Source organism: Filicampus tigris, chromosome 2, assembly GCF_054856515.1.
Source record: "Filicampus tigris isolate MCC_2025a chromosome 2, RoL_Ftig_1.0, whole genome shotgun sequence".
Lineage (NCBI taxonomy): Eukaryota > Metazoa > Chordata > Actinopteri > Syngnathiformes > Syngnathidae > Filicampus > Filicampus tigris.
Window position 1 is genome coordinate 38664261 of NC_141218.1, and position 15044 is coordinate 38679304.

General features: G+C 42.9%; 1 protein-coding gene across 3 annotated transcripts in view; it reads right to left on the bottom strand.

Annotated features, from left to right (window-relative positions):
* tctn1 (tectonic family member 1) overlaps nucleotides 1-15044 on the bottom strand; it is an 85423-nt gene that overhangs the window by 7863 nt on the left and 62516 nt on the right. The gene's annotated exons all lie outside the window — the stretch shown is intronic.

A 15044-nucleotide genomic window follows, 5' to 3' on the forward strand; every position in this document is an offset into this window, starting at 1 on the left:
GTAGACCCTAGTCCTGTATCAAAAGAAGCGCCCAGGTCCAGCAGAACCAGCACTATCATCTTTTTTCCATCATAATTTAGTCTAAAATAATTTAAGATTAAAAGGTGTGTCTTGGTGCTGTGGTTCACTCTAAAAACAGAATGAAATTTCTCAAGGCCATTCTGTGCATTAATAAAACCAGTGAGCTCCGTAAAAACAAGCTTTTCTAAAACGTTGCTTAAAAATGAATTAGAGTCAATACCAGTCTAAAATTGTTATCATTAGGATCTAAATTGCCCTTTTTTAGCAGAGGCCTCAACACTACCTCCTTAAAGGCAGCAAGGAAGACACGTATGAAGGCAGCAATTCATGATGGTTAAAAACAGCTGGGCATTCTGTCCCATTGGGGCGGAATGGTCCATCCCTCCTTCTCCGGACGGATGCCCATTTTTGGGACGCAGGACGACAAGTTTCAAAAAAAGGGACAAAGAGGGAATAAGGCTAGTTTGCTTTAGCCGCGCCGAATGGGCGGCTTTTCCGTGCTTCGCTACGCGTCCCACTGCTCCAAGTGCATCATCCGCGCCGCCCTGCACGCAACCACGCTCGCCCGCACTAACTACATTGACTTCAAGGACGGAACCGGTTTAAAACGACGAGGATGGACGTGGTCGGAAGATGATCATTTTTATGAATAACGATGGAGGGACGAGGACGGAAGGGTACCCAGGACGGACCGGAAAAAAAGTGTCAAGTGCCCAACTCTGGTTAAAGGCTAGTCTCTAAAAGGTCTATAAAATGACTTTTATAAAATGTGATTGGAATTGGATCTAAAAGACATGTGGTGGGCCTCACTGAGGAGAAAACTCTGTCAAGAGTCTTTGGCTCCCTGCTCCACTGATGCATGGCCCTAAATTGATTGGCCTGGAGAATACCAGGTGCTTGGTATACAAAACTTTTATGGTGAAAGATTTCTTCAACTCCTGTGGGCCTGGACTTCCTCACTCTGACGGGGTTGCTCCAACCTGGTACTGTGTGCTGTCATTTACCCACCTTCCAAATACACAAACTTTTAAACATTACTTTTTTTTGTTCCTCGAACAAAAATGATGTCCACTTTTAAAGTATGGATCATGTTCTTCCTATTGGGGATTTTACTATTGCCGTGTGCTGCACTGAACCAATGATCAAAGACTATATAAGCCTGCCTGATTCAATGGTGTTGTCCAGGGAATATGTGGGTATACGGAGTATACCTACTTATTTTTCAGTCAGCTTTGCGTATACCCACTTCTAAATCCGCTCTCATGCGTACCGTTCATTACCTGTGAGTCAGATTCTCCATTTTTTCCTCAAGGAGGGTGAAGCCATGACCCACCCTCGCTGCCTTCACTGATTGGATTGGTTAACTTTTGGCATGAAGACTGATGAGCCAATCAGAGGCAGAGTAGGACAGGTCGTGCCAAGGTAAATATTGCTAACACGTCAGGTACCAGGCCACCCCAGTTGACTATCCAGTCACTCTACATCTCCTTGAAAGATGCATGATTATTGGAGTGGCACGTTTCCAGAGAACATACATTCAGTGAAGACATAATACTCTGGTAAATTTTAAGGTGGTTTCCAAATGAATCATTGTTTTAAACTACTGGCAATATGACTGCACAATTAGGAGAGGAGAGACTGGCACCAATAGTTAAACTGCGTGTCGACTAATGTTAGCGGAAGTCAACCCAAACATTTTTTTTTCAAGAATATGTTCCCAGCAGGCCCACTAGTTGAAACACGGCATTCTGATTAATTCTGCGTTTGTGGAATATAAATTAAGAAGCAAAATGGTCTCGTTTTTTGCCATCTCCTGGGGTGGCCATTTTGTCTTATGTCGACTGAAAAGGACATTACAACTGCTCACAACGACCAATCATGACCTGTTTTCTGAATCTGAGCCATGATTGGTCGTTGTGAGCAGTTGTGATGTCATTTTCAGTTGACAGAAGACATAATGGCCGCAACCAGAGATGGCTAAAAACAAGTGGATTAACACTTATTTCACAAACGCAATATATATCAGAATGCCCTGTTTATCAGAATGCCAATTCTTAATATTCAATACAATAAAAAAAAACACAACGAAACACAATTTTCAAAAATAATTTCATAATAATTTACAAAAATTTGTAAGTATTTTTTTTTTCATGAATCTCACTGGGTGGGCAGTCTGTCAATCTGGGTGGGCCTGTGCACACCCAGGCCCATCCATAGCTCAGCCCCTGGGTGAGAGGATACACAGGCAGTAAATTGCATCCTCAGTTTACTGAAAGGTGAGGCCTCATACTGTAACAAAAGGTGATTTGACAGATTCTGCCTCATTTTAAATGTTGATTTAGTTTGAATCAACAGATGAATTTCTGTGTGGTTATTTTATTGCCGCTCCTAATCAAGTCATGATAATTTTATTATTGTGAGCAAGTAGAAATTACTATTTTTTCTTACATATTACAGTTGTACAGTGTGAAGCGCTTTGAGTACCAAAGGTAGAAAAGCGCTATACAAGTGACAGTCCATTCACTTTTTACCATTTCTAAAACGGGGTGTATTGTTGGACTTTGGAAAAAAAAGGGTGAAAACTGAGAGTATATCCACTTCTTCAGAGACCACTACCACTGTATTTATTCTTAATTTAGTGCAAAGTGTGACTTAATTTGATCAATTAGTAACCAATTTATTTATCAATCAATTTACCAATTAATTCATACTGACACAAATACAGCAGACACCATAAAACATAGAACAATGCCGAGTCTCAAGCTGAGTTGAAAACCAAAGAATCAAATGTGTTCTTACTGTATTTTCCGGACTATAAGCTGCACCTTTATATAAGCAGCACGCACTCTATTTTTTGAATATTAATGGAAAAAAACACATATAAGCTGCACCTTTATACAAGCCGCACCTATGTTGAAAAAATAGATATTTTCTGCATTTATAGAACAATTTTGAACAGTAAATGTACATGTATGTACCTGAATAGATTTTTTTCCTAACAGTGCCTTTTAACATGGCAGCAACTTTGCTAATTAAAACGAAACAGAACAGAACAGTATTTATCTTAATTTCTCCCGTGTTTGAAATCACGAGTCACTTTAATCATCTTCCCTGAAACCCATGAAGTTGTCTTCTATGTTGAGAAATTAGATATTTACTACATTTACAGAATGATTTTGAACTGTACATGTATGTATCTGAACAGAATCTTTCCTAACGGTGCCTTTTAACATGGCAGCAACTTTGCTGATTAAAACGGAACAGAAAGAGAAAATAAACAGTACTTATCTTCATTTCACTGCCCGCTGCTACTCCAATTTGTCAGCTAATGGCCACCTTTTATTGTTCTACTACATAATACAAGGGATGTAACGATTCACTCAAGTCCTTATTCAATTTTCAGTTCCCGATTTTCGATTCGATTTTTTTTAAACTCTCTACCATGCTTGTATGTGCGCTAATGTGGTGCTGCAGCCATCCACAAACGCAATACGCAATGATGTTTGCTACAAGCATGTCAAGTAGGGCTGCCACAACTATTATTTGGCCAATCGACTAATCACCAACAGTTGTTGCGAATAATCGGATCATATGTGAATCGCGGCATAATCACACCAGGCTCCTATATGACCATCGGTAGCTTACAGCTAGAATTCTTCAAGGTATGCACAAAAGAATATCCATCCATCCATCCATCCATTATCGAGACCGCTTATCCTCACAAGGGTCGTGTGGCGTGCTGGAGCCAATACCATCTGTCTTCGGGCAGTAGGCAGGGGACACACTGAATTGGTTGCCAGCCAATCGCAGGGCACACAGAGACAAACATCCGCACTCACAATCACACCTAGGGGAAATTTAGAGAGTCCAATCAACTTACCATGCATGTTTTTGTAATGTGGGAGGAAACCGGAGTACCCGGAGAAAACCCACGCAAGCACGGGGATAACATGCAAACTCCACACAGGGAGGCCGGAGCCAGGATTGAACCCACGACCTCTGAACTGTGAGGCGGACGTGCTAACCAGTCGACCACCGTGCCGCTCGCACAAAAGAATAATTAAGATAATTAACATAATAAACATACCTGGCATGTTTATTATAAATGGGGTAATTGAAATTGAAGGCAATGCTGCGGCCTATATTCTTTTTTTTTTAGCTGTAAATGTTTAGTGCATTTTAAAATGGAACCCAAAACTATACACTATGCTTTGTTGCACTAATACTATGTAACTACCAATAAATACTAAAATAAATACTTGCAAACATATTTAACTTTTCTTGGCCACCAACTCTTTTTTTTAATGCAGAAGAGACTAAACTAAACACTTTTATTGGTTTTTAATTTTGTTTTTAACCCTGATCCGAAACTTTTTGTTTTGCTTCTCCAATATGCATACTGGTAATTATATATTCAAACTGTGTTATGCACCCGGAATGAAAAAAAAACTTTAAAGATTAGGAGGAACATATTTTTTACCTCTCTAAATTGGCATATTCTAACAATCGAGGTATGTTTTTCTGTTATTGTTAGGTGTTGCCATTAAGGGTTTGTGGAAAATAAGTCATGTTGTGTTAACTAAGTGGTGGGATTTCCGAGTTCTTAAACGTAACATTTGGTACGTAGTCAGCGTGAACATGAGGCGGCGCATGATGATATCCTCTCTTGCTATTTGATGGCAACCATGGGATCGCGGGTATTCAAAAACGGTGTTTTGTTTTTTAGTTATTTATATATATTATATTATTTATTGTTTTGTAAAGTGCTTTGTTACAGCTCTAGCTGTTATTAAATGCGCTATATAAATAAAATTGTATTGTGTAATGCAATTACCTAGTGCATAGCGCCCTCGCCTGTTGAACTCTTCCACCTGCAGTCACATCCTGTTAATGGCAATTGTATTGTACTGTAATTCCGGTTAGAGTCGCCTAGCGGTGGAAGAAAAATCTACCGAATAGCCGCACCGGAATATAAGCCGCATGGTTCAAAACCTAGGAAAAAAGCAGCGGTTTATAGTCCGAAAAATACAGTAAGTTTTAAAAATGGACAGACAGGTGGCTTGCTTAACATTTAATGGAAAGTCATTCCAAAGGGAATGGAAAAGGCTCCATCCCCGCTGAGCCTCTGTTTAGTCCTCCATACCTCGGCACCGAGCAGGTGTGTAGGGGTGGAGGAGCTCAGAGAGGTAAGGTGGGGTGAGTCAATTTAAGGATTTGAAAGCAAATAAAAGTATCTTAAAATGAACTCTAAAATGTACAGGGAGCCAGCGAAGGAAGACCAGAATTAGAATGAATGTGCTGTCTCTTATGAGCACCAGTTAGGAGGCGAGTAGAAGTATTTTGGACCAACCGGAGACAAAAGAGGGAGGACTGGCTAACTCCAAAATAAAGTGCATTATCGTAATCCAGCCGAGATGCAAGGCATGGATTACTGTTTCTAAATTATGTTGAGAAAGGAGAGGCTTTACTTTAAATAGCTGCCTCAGATGAAAAAAGATGGATTTAACAAAAGCACTGATATGCCGGTACAATTTAAAATCACTGTCCAATTTAAAACCCAAGTTTGAGACTGTTGGCTTATGGTAAGGCGACAAGAGACCCAGGTCAACAGGTGGGATGTATAAGCGCCAATGGGACCAAACACCTTAACTTCTGTTTTCTTTTTGTTGAAATTCATGACATTCAGTGTCATCCAGGATTTGATTTCCTCCACATAGGACAAATGTGACCTTCTGGAGAAAGCATCCCTTTTGCTTAGCAGGACAAAGATCTGTCATCTGTATAGCAGTGGAAGGAAATACCAGAGGTGGGCATTCAGTCAGTACTGACGGAAGGTCTGTCAGTCTGTCACTGATGGACGCCCGTTTTACTGATGACTGACAAATAACGGGAAATGTATAACCTGCATTGTGGGTACAATAATTACTATCATTTGATAATCATACATTTGCTGCTCATGATGCTTTCATAACCTAATCGCAAGGAGGTCAGGAGAAGTCCTGGCTCAAATTCCTCTGTGTCATCCACTCCATCTCCATCCTTGACCAAGCCCTAACCATTCCCCACACCTCCTCGTCCCCTGCTTCCCCCAACTACACTGATAGTCAGGGATTGCATAGTTACAAATATCCGCTTCTTCAATGCAGCCACACACAGTTTTCCTGGAGCCATGGTCCCTGACATTTTGGAAAAACTGCCCCGCCTGCCTCCATCCAGAGAGTCATAGTACACGTGGGAACAAATGATACTTCACTCCAACAGTCCGAGCTCATCAAAGTCGACTTTAATCGTCTTTTAAATTTTTTTGGACAGCTGCGGTAAGTCAGTTTTTATTAGTGGTCCCCTTCGAATACTTGGTTGTAGCTCAGCTCGTTTTAGCAGAATTCTCAGTCTTCACACTTGGCCACTTGTAGGTCCCACAACGTTTTTTATTGATAACTTTAACTTGTTTTGGGAACCATTTTCCTTTTTTAAAACTGATGGCATCTACCCCAACAAATTAGGCAGCCGCATGCTTGCGGCTAATATTCAGTACGCTGTCCACTCATATCCATGTGACTAACTATTTGCTTCACACATACGCACACCCCTCTCTTCATCTACTCTGTCACCTCCAAACCCCGTTTCTTGTGAAGTCCCCCCCTACCTGGCCCACATGTCACTACAACCCTCAGTTACTAGTTTCCCTATTGAATCTATCTCAGACAGCTCCACACATAGTTTTAAATCTGCAAACAAAGAATATCACCTCTACATCCCACCCAATTATCCTCACACGGCTTCCAGCACAAATTCATTTACCACTGACACTTAGTTAACTCCATCCCATCATTCTGGTCCCAGCGCTGCGAAATTTCTCACCGCACTAATCAGCATGTTAACCCAGCCAACCTCAGAATATTATCTTAATCCTCCCAACCCACCAGAATTCCCAGCATGAAACTCGCCCTGTTCAACACCCAGACTCTAAACACCAAAGGTCTCATCCTCCAGGAATTCATCATGGACAATAACCTGGATTTTCTCTGTCTCACTGAAACCTGGCAAAAACCTCTGGAATACTACAATCTCAATCAAACCACCCCTGTTGGATTCTCATACATGGATAAACCACACACTGAATCCCGTGGTGGTGGGATTGCTGTTATTCACAGACAATCCATAAGAACCACCCTCATCACCGTCCAAGCCCCTTCTTCCTTTGAACACCTGTCCTTCAGACCCTCCGGACCTAAACCCCTGATCACCTCAATCATCTATCGGCCCCCCAAACCGAACCCACCTTCTCTCTGACCTGTCAGAATTTCTCACCCAACTTTGTTCCACTTCACCTTCCATCCTTCTTCTTAGGGACTTCAATATCCACATCGACTCCACTTACTGAAAATTCACCACTGAATTCCTAGACACACTTAACTGCTTCAACTTCACTCAACACATCAACTTCCCAACCCACAATCATGAACACATCCTGGACCTGGTCTGTATGACACTGCTCCATGGTACACCCTCGAACTCCGTCACATGAAAACCAGGAAATGTCAACTGACTCTCGGAACGAATCTCCAACAAAACCGGACTCCCAGTTCACACTATAGCATACAAGGACTACATTCAGCAATATAAAGATACCCTCATCACTGCACACTCCTCCTACTACTCCAGGCTCATCCACTCTGACTCCAACAACCCCAAGACCCTCTTGTCCACAATTAACAAACTCCTCAAACCTATGGACATCACCCCCCCACCCCTTCTCACCTGACAAATGCAACTCCTTTCTATCATTCTTCCAGGAAAAAAAATTGACATTATCTCTAACCAACTGGCCACTTCCACCTCCTCCACTCACAATCTGTCACTGCTCCATTAACCGACCGGTCACTCACCCATTCCTCCCTGATCACCCCCTCTGAACTCTGTATATTACTCTCTGGCATAAAGACCACCACCTGCACCCTGGACCCTGTCCCCGCCACACTAGTTAAAGCCTGTCTCACTGCTCTCACCCCACTTATTCTCTCAGTAATTAACTCCTCCCTGTCCAGTGGCTCTGTCCTCCCTGCCCTCAAACTCACCCCTGTTACACCTGTCCTCAAAAAATCTCGCCTTGACCCCGACATCCCACAAAATTACTGTCCCATTTCTAATCTTCACTTTCTGTCTGAAATATTTGAACGAGTTGTTGCCTCACAACTCAAAAGCCCCCTTGACTCCAATAACCTCTATGAACCATTTCAATCCAGCTTCAGATCCCGTCACAGCACAGAAACAGACCTTCCTAAAGTCACAAATGACCTCCTACTCTCCTCTGATACCCACCCCCTTAATATTCTCATCCTAGTTGACCTTAGTGCTGCTTTTGACACCATAAATCACTCCATTCTACTCACCCGTCTCAAGTCTTCCCTTAACATAACCGGCACTGCCCTCTCCTGGTTAAAATTATACCTCACTGACCACCACCACTTCATTACCATCTTTAAATCTCAGTCCAACAATGCCCCAGTCCCCCAAGGTGTCCCGCAAGGCTCGGTGCTTGGCCCCCTCCTCTTTATCCTTTACGTGATTCCCCTTGGTCACATAATATGCCTCCATGGTCTCAATTTCCACTGCTATGCCAATGACACCCAGTGTAATGGCAGAAATTCAAAGCATTGGCTCTCACGCCCAGCTCTATAACTCCACCAAATCCATTACTGCTGCCACCCACTCCACTATCATCAACTGCCTGCTTGACAAAAAACTGGATGCAGACCAACTTCCTCAAACTCAATAGCGACAAGTCCCTCTGGAACTCCCTCCCTCATCACCTCAGACACATTCACACTCTCCCCTCTTTTAAAAAGGCACTAAAAACCCACCTTTTCAAATCTGCTTTCAACCTCTATCATCTGTCATAATTTTTAATATACTATTGCACCCACATAGTTTTTTAATATTTATGATTGTCTTACTCTGTTCTCGTTGTATGCTTCAGCTGTTATTTTTATTTATTTATTACCATGTAAAGTGCCTTTGAGTGTTTTGAAAGCGCTATACAAATAAAATGTATTATTATTATTATTATTATTATTATAAAAAATGACAGACTAAGCCCGGACGAACGTGAGGTTTTTGTCCGTCTGTGTAATCGTCACCAACCGGGTCAAGTACGGATGTAACTCTCAGTCCGTTATTGACGGACGCCGTTTTGTTCACGACTGACAGAAACACCCCGCCTGTATCATGTGTGTTTGTTCCTAGGGGTTTCTAATGCTACGTTCACACCAAACGCGGATGATGAGTTTCTGGCAGCGCGTTTGTATTGGAGTCAATGTAGTTCGCGCTGGCGATTGCGCCGTTGGGCGCCGGGCGGTGCGAATGATGCGTTTGGAGCGGTGGGACGCGGAGCGAAGCACTGAAAATCCGTCCATTCGCCCCATCCGGCGCTTATTAATCTTTTCTTATTAGTCATCTTTTCTCGCCACTCCGCCTTGCGGCAGCCAATCAGCATCAGGGATACTGCGGCAGCCAATCAGCATCAGGGATACTGCAGCAGCCAATCAGCATCGGGAATACTGTTGCAGCCAATCAGCATCGGGCATACTGCGTCACGGCGGCTTCTTTTTTTTTTTTTTTTTTTTTTTTACAGTTTTTGAACTTTACCAAGTCAGCAATATTGTTAGCATTAGCATAGTGTGTCGGCCATTTGATTGTGATGTAGAAAAATGCTGTCGTAGTCTACTACCAAGCGAAGCCCCTCCCCTCTCTGCTGTGAGCGAATGAGCGGCTGCAGCATTTCAGGTTTCAAATTTCCCGCGGTCAAACGCGAGTGAATCAAGCGACTCGGACCGCTTCATTCGGATTTGGTATGAACGTAGCATTAGAGAGGACTGCATTGACTATTTGTGTGAGAGTAAGTGCTCCTGTTTTCAATAGGATCTCTTCATGGGCTGTGATGGCCAGCTGTGATTGACTGTGATTGTGAAGGAGGCGAAACCAGATGAGATCACTTTCCTATGACAACACACATCTACAATATTTGTCTAATATTTTATGCATGTGTATTTTATTTGCCTACTGTATAAACCTTTAAGGTTGTGGTTTTCCGTTAAATTTTGATGAAATTATTTATATTCAAGACTGCCTTGTATGTTTGTGGGGCTGAATACAAGCAGGGTTACCTCCATTGACTATACTGTATATGGAAACGTTTTGTACTTCCTGTACAGTAGGTTGCGGTATGCATTAGAGCTGTAATCCACCAGTCAACCAAGAAGAAGACAACGAAGACGAGCAAAGATAGATAGGTGTAGGAGGGTGCTACTTGGATTGGGGGCATTTTTGGAGTCAAAACACCTGCAGTCAGCCACCAGTATGCTCCCGCTGGCTGTACTTTTACGTTTTTTTTTTTTTTTGGGGGGGGGGGACGACTGACGATAGACGGACTGGCGGACCTTTCAAATTTACAGAAGGAAGCGATGACTGAAATACGGTTAAAATAACGGGTGGGCTGCAGATTACAGATTGGTTCGTCTTGAAAAAATGACGGACTGACGATGAAGGACTGGTGCCCAGGATGCTGATGGATGGTGAATGATGGACTGGCAAAGTGGTGTGAATTGCCCACCTCTGGGAAATATCATGCTCCCTTAAGATGGAGCCTACGGGCAACAAATGCAGTGAAAAGCAGGGGCCCCAAAATAGAACCCTGTGGAGCAACATACGAGAGAGGGACAGAGTGGGACTCAGAGAAACCAGGCTAGCACATTAAGCCCTGTTTGACAAACAATGTTCCCTCTAAGACGTGTGCATGCGCAATCGTGCACTACTCTCATTCTCTGAGCACACAGCGTATCAAAAAACTCAAGGTTGACTGATATTAGTGTTGGCCTGTTCTCAAAACAACCATTATCTGGACTTCCTCCCGAAAATGATGCTTCCGGGTGCTTATCCTTCATCTCTCCCCTCCCTCCTGTGTTCATGGACTGAAGACATATCGGTGTCTAATGAATTGCTTGCTTGTTAGGACAACGAAGTGTATGTGTATATTCACGTGAGGAGCTGTTTTCCATTAAATGAGCCTTCATGCTGAGCTCCGGTAAGCAAGGCCTTTGTTTGCTAAGCGGTTAGGCCTCAATGCTAATGTGCTCTAATAAGGTGTTTTTTTGCTAAATTACGTATTGTTAAAGAAATTGGTTAAAACCAATTAGAGTAATAGAGATGGTAAACTTGATTTTATATGTTGTATCATATTTTATTGCGATAAATGAGTAGAAGTGGATGCTAATTGACGATTAGCATGAGGCTAATGTTAATCATACGTAGCTTGCACATACATTACATATACTATTAAGTCCTTTAATCCACAAAACATATAGATACTTCTTAATAAACATTGTCACCGCCTATCCAAAACGTATTTATCGGTCTTACGTTTTTTTCCACATCATAGTGTGCAGTAGAGTCTTAAGCAGCTTCTCACTGAGAATGATGCTTGTTTGCCTTGTAAAACATCAGCCAGGATCATGTATTCAGAGGTAGGCCAACCTTATGTACATTAGTAGTTAGTATACAGTATACAACATGGTGGTAGGTTGTGGAGTGGCTATGCTGAAAGTAGTCGAACAGAAAAGGGAGACTGGAAAAAGTAAGACTGCTGACCCTCGTTTATTTTTTATATGTAAGGGAAATTAAAAGCCATCTCGTCTAAGGATAATGAAGGCTATCGAGTAGCTTTGGTGGAGAGAATGACGACATGCATCATCCCATAACACGTACCAAGCAGCCATCCCCTTCGTAGCTGATTCCCGATCATGCTCCAAGAGTCAGTTATATGCACATCAATATGTCCTATACACTATAAAGTTGCTACTAATACTACTATATGTACAGATCATGAATCTAATAAATGTGGACACATAAATGTTTTTATGTAGCACTGCTCACTAGGTAGGCGGACTTGAGTGTTAATCGGCATCGGAGTGGAAGAGAGACAACGATCAACTCTGCTACAACCACTATGCTAATTTCCAGAGCTGGGCATTTTACAAAAAATTGAGTGTCCGTTATTCGTCATCAGTCTGCACCGTGGGAACTAGGGGTGTAAATCTCTCCATTATAGGCGATTCGATACGCATCTCGATACATGGGGTGCGATTCGATTCAAGGACGGTTCAATTTTAAAGTAGAACAATTCGATTTGGTTCGATTCTGTATGATTACGATTTGATTCGGTTTGAATTAGTGTAGAGATGGCACGATTATTTGATCAATCTACAACGTTCCATTATCAAATGAATTGATAATCATTTGATATGATAAACAGCTTAAATAACATCCATCCATTATCGATACCACTTATCCTCACAAGGGTCACGGGGCGTGCTGGAGCCTATCCCAGCTGTCTTCGGGCAGTAGGCGGGGGACACCCTGAATTGGTTGCCAGCCAATCGCAGGGCACACAGAGACAAACACCCGCACTCACAATCACACCTAGGGGCAATTTAGAGAGTCCAATCAATTTACCATGCATGTTTTTGGAATGTGGAAGGAAACCGGAGTACCCGTAGAAAACCCACACAGGCACGGGGAGAACATGCAAACGCCACACAGGGAGGCCGGGGCCAGGATCGAACCCACGACCTCTGAACTGTGAGGCGGACGTGCTACAGTTTAAATACCTGAATTTAAAATGATCCAAATTCTTGGAATTAGCACAATTGCTTTTACTTTGGAATGCGTGATCAAGTGCAATTGGCAGGCGACCAGTTCAGGATGTACCACATGCCCGCGACCCTTGTGACGATAAGCGGTTAAAACGTTTTTTGGGGGGCATTTTTTGACACTTTATAGAAGAAACCAGTAAGTGAATCAATCATAAGTTGTTTGTACTTTTTCTGCACGGACAATCAATTAATCAAAGACTAGAAAATTGATATTTGTATGTTTTTGTCAGGCGGCACGGTGGTCGAATGGTTAGCACGTCCGCCTCACAGTTCAGAGGTCGTGGGTTCGATCCCGGCTCCGGCCTCCCTGTGTGGAGTTTGCATGTTCTCCCCATGCCTGCGTGGGTTTTCTCCGGGTACTCCGGTTTCCTCCCACATTCCAAAAACATGCATGGTAAGTTGATTGGATACTCTAAATTGCCCCTAGGTATGATTGTGAGTGCGGATGTTTGTCTCTGTGTGCCCTGCGATTGGCTGGCAACCAATTCAGGGTGTCCCCCGCCTACTGCCCAAAGACAGCCAGGATAGGCTCCAGCACGCCCCGCGACCCTTGTGAGGATAAGCGGTACAGATAATGGATGGATGGATGGATGTTTTTGTCACCTTTATTAACATGTAACAGATCTCCAAAGCCCAATATATTCAAGTTAATTCAATGCAATTTAACAATAGATCTGTGAAAACTCAGATCAAGGCACATTTCAACACATCCTTTATACATTTTTTCATGAAAAGAGAACCTAGGACAGCTAACTGTAAGCAGATTGTCTTGTAAAATTCTGTTTATTCTGTTATTACGTTTCCTCTCACTGAGTTGTGGGCGAGTTTCGGTTGGAAAAAATCCTGTAGGTTTGCGTCTTTTTCTGTATGTGTATTAAGTCTTAGCTGTGCTAGATTCCTCGTCAAATCCATGCCTCCTCACCAAATAAGTGCGTAGATTTGTCGTACTACTAGTGTACTTTAGCGCATTTTACAGTCTTTGCATATGGCGATACTTTTATCCAGAACTCCATTCTTTTTATAAAATCCGTATTTCTTCCATACTTTGGATTTTAAACTTGCCGGAGCGTTGTGAATATTGTTCGAGTCTGCCATTACTCCACTCATTCCCTCGCAAACTTGAAGCGCTATCTGATGTAACCGCGACAAGACAAGAGAAAAAAAAAAAACTACCCATCTATAGGCCGGTCCGCCTCTAATTTTAAACAACCGTCCGTTTGCTCACGACTGACAGAAATGGCGACATATCTGCCGCTTATTTGAGGTCGGGTCGCAGAGGCAGCAGCTTCAGCAGGGAAGCCCAGACTTCCCTCTCCCCAGCCACGTCTTCCAGCTGTCCCGGAGGGACCTCAAGACGTTCCCAGGCAAGCCGGGAGACATAGTCTCTCCAGCGTGTCCTGGGTCATCCTCAGGGCCTCCTGCCAGTGGGATATGCCCGGAACACCTCACCAGGGAGGCGTCTAGGAGGCATTCTAATCAGATGCCCGAGCCACCTCAGCTGGCTCCTCTCAACGTGGAGGAGCAGCGGCTCGACTCCTGAGTCCCTCCTGGATGGCCGAACTTCTCACCCTATCTCTAAGGGAGAGCCCGGATACCCTGCGGAAGAAACCCATTTCGGCCGCTTGTATCCAAGATCTTGTTCTTTTGGTCATGACCCACAGCTCATGACTATAGGTGAGGGTAGAAACATAGATGGACGGTTAAATTGAGAGCTTCGCTTTTCGTCTCAGCTCACCACGACAGACCGATCTGCAACAGCAGATGTTGCACCGATCCGCCTGTCGATCTCCCGTTGCAGCCTACCCTCACTTGTGAACAAGGCCCCAAGATACTTAAACTCCTCAACTTGGGGCAGAATCTCATCCTCGACCTGGGAAGGGCACTCCACCCTTTTCCGACTGAGGACCATGTTGTCAGTTTCTTTCTAATATCCTGAGACATTTCAAATCTCCTTTGCTTCCTATCGCCAGTGTTTAGTGTGTTATAAATAAACCATGTCACCAACCTCACCATGACTACTTGTTACCTTTTAAATAGGCCGGCTGACAGATTCCTGATTTTGGACACCAATTATGCTAATTAGAGACCACATCTTGGTTGAACAATACAGTATTTTCAATATTTTCTCGAGGTGTCATCATTTTTGTCCAGGCTTCATGAGTTTATTTAAAATAATTCTATTCAACGACAATTCAAATGTGACGTTGGCCGATCACTGGTTAATTCTCATAAGATTTTTATTCACCTTTAATAAATATTATTTAGTATTTTTTATTATCATTATTATTTTTCTTTCAGTAAAGGGGAAATCAA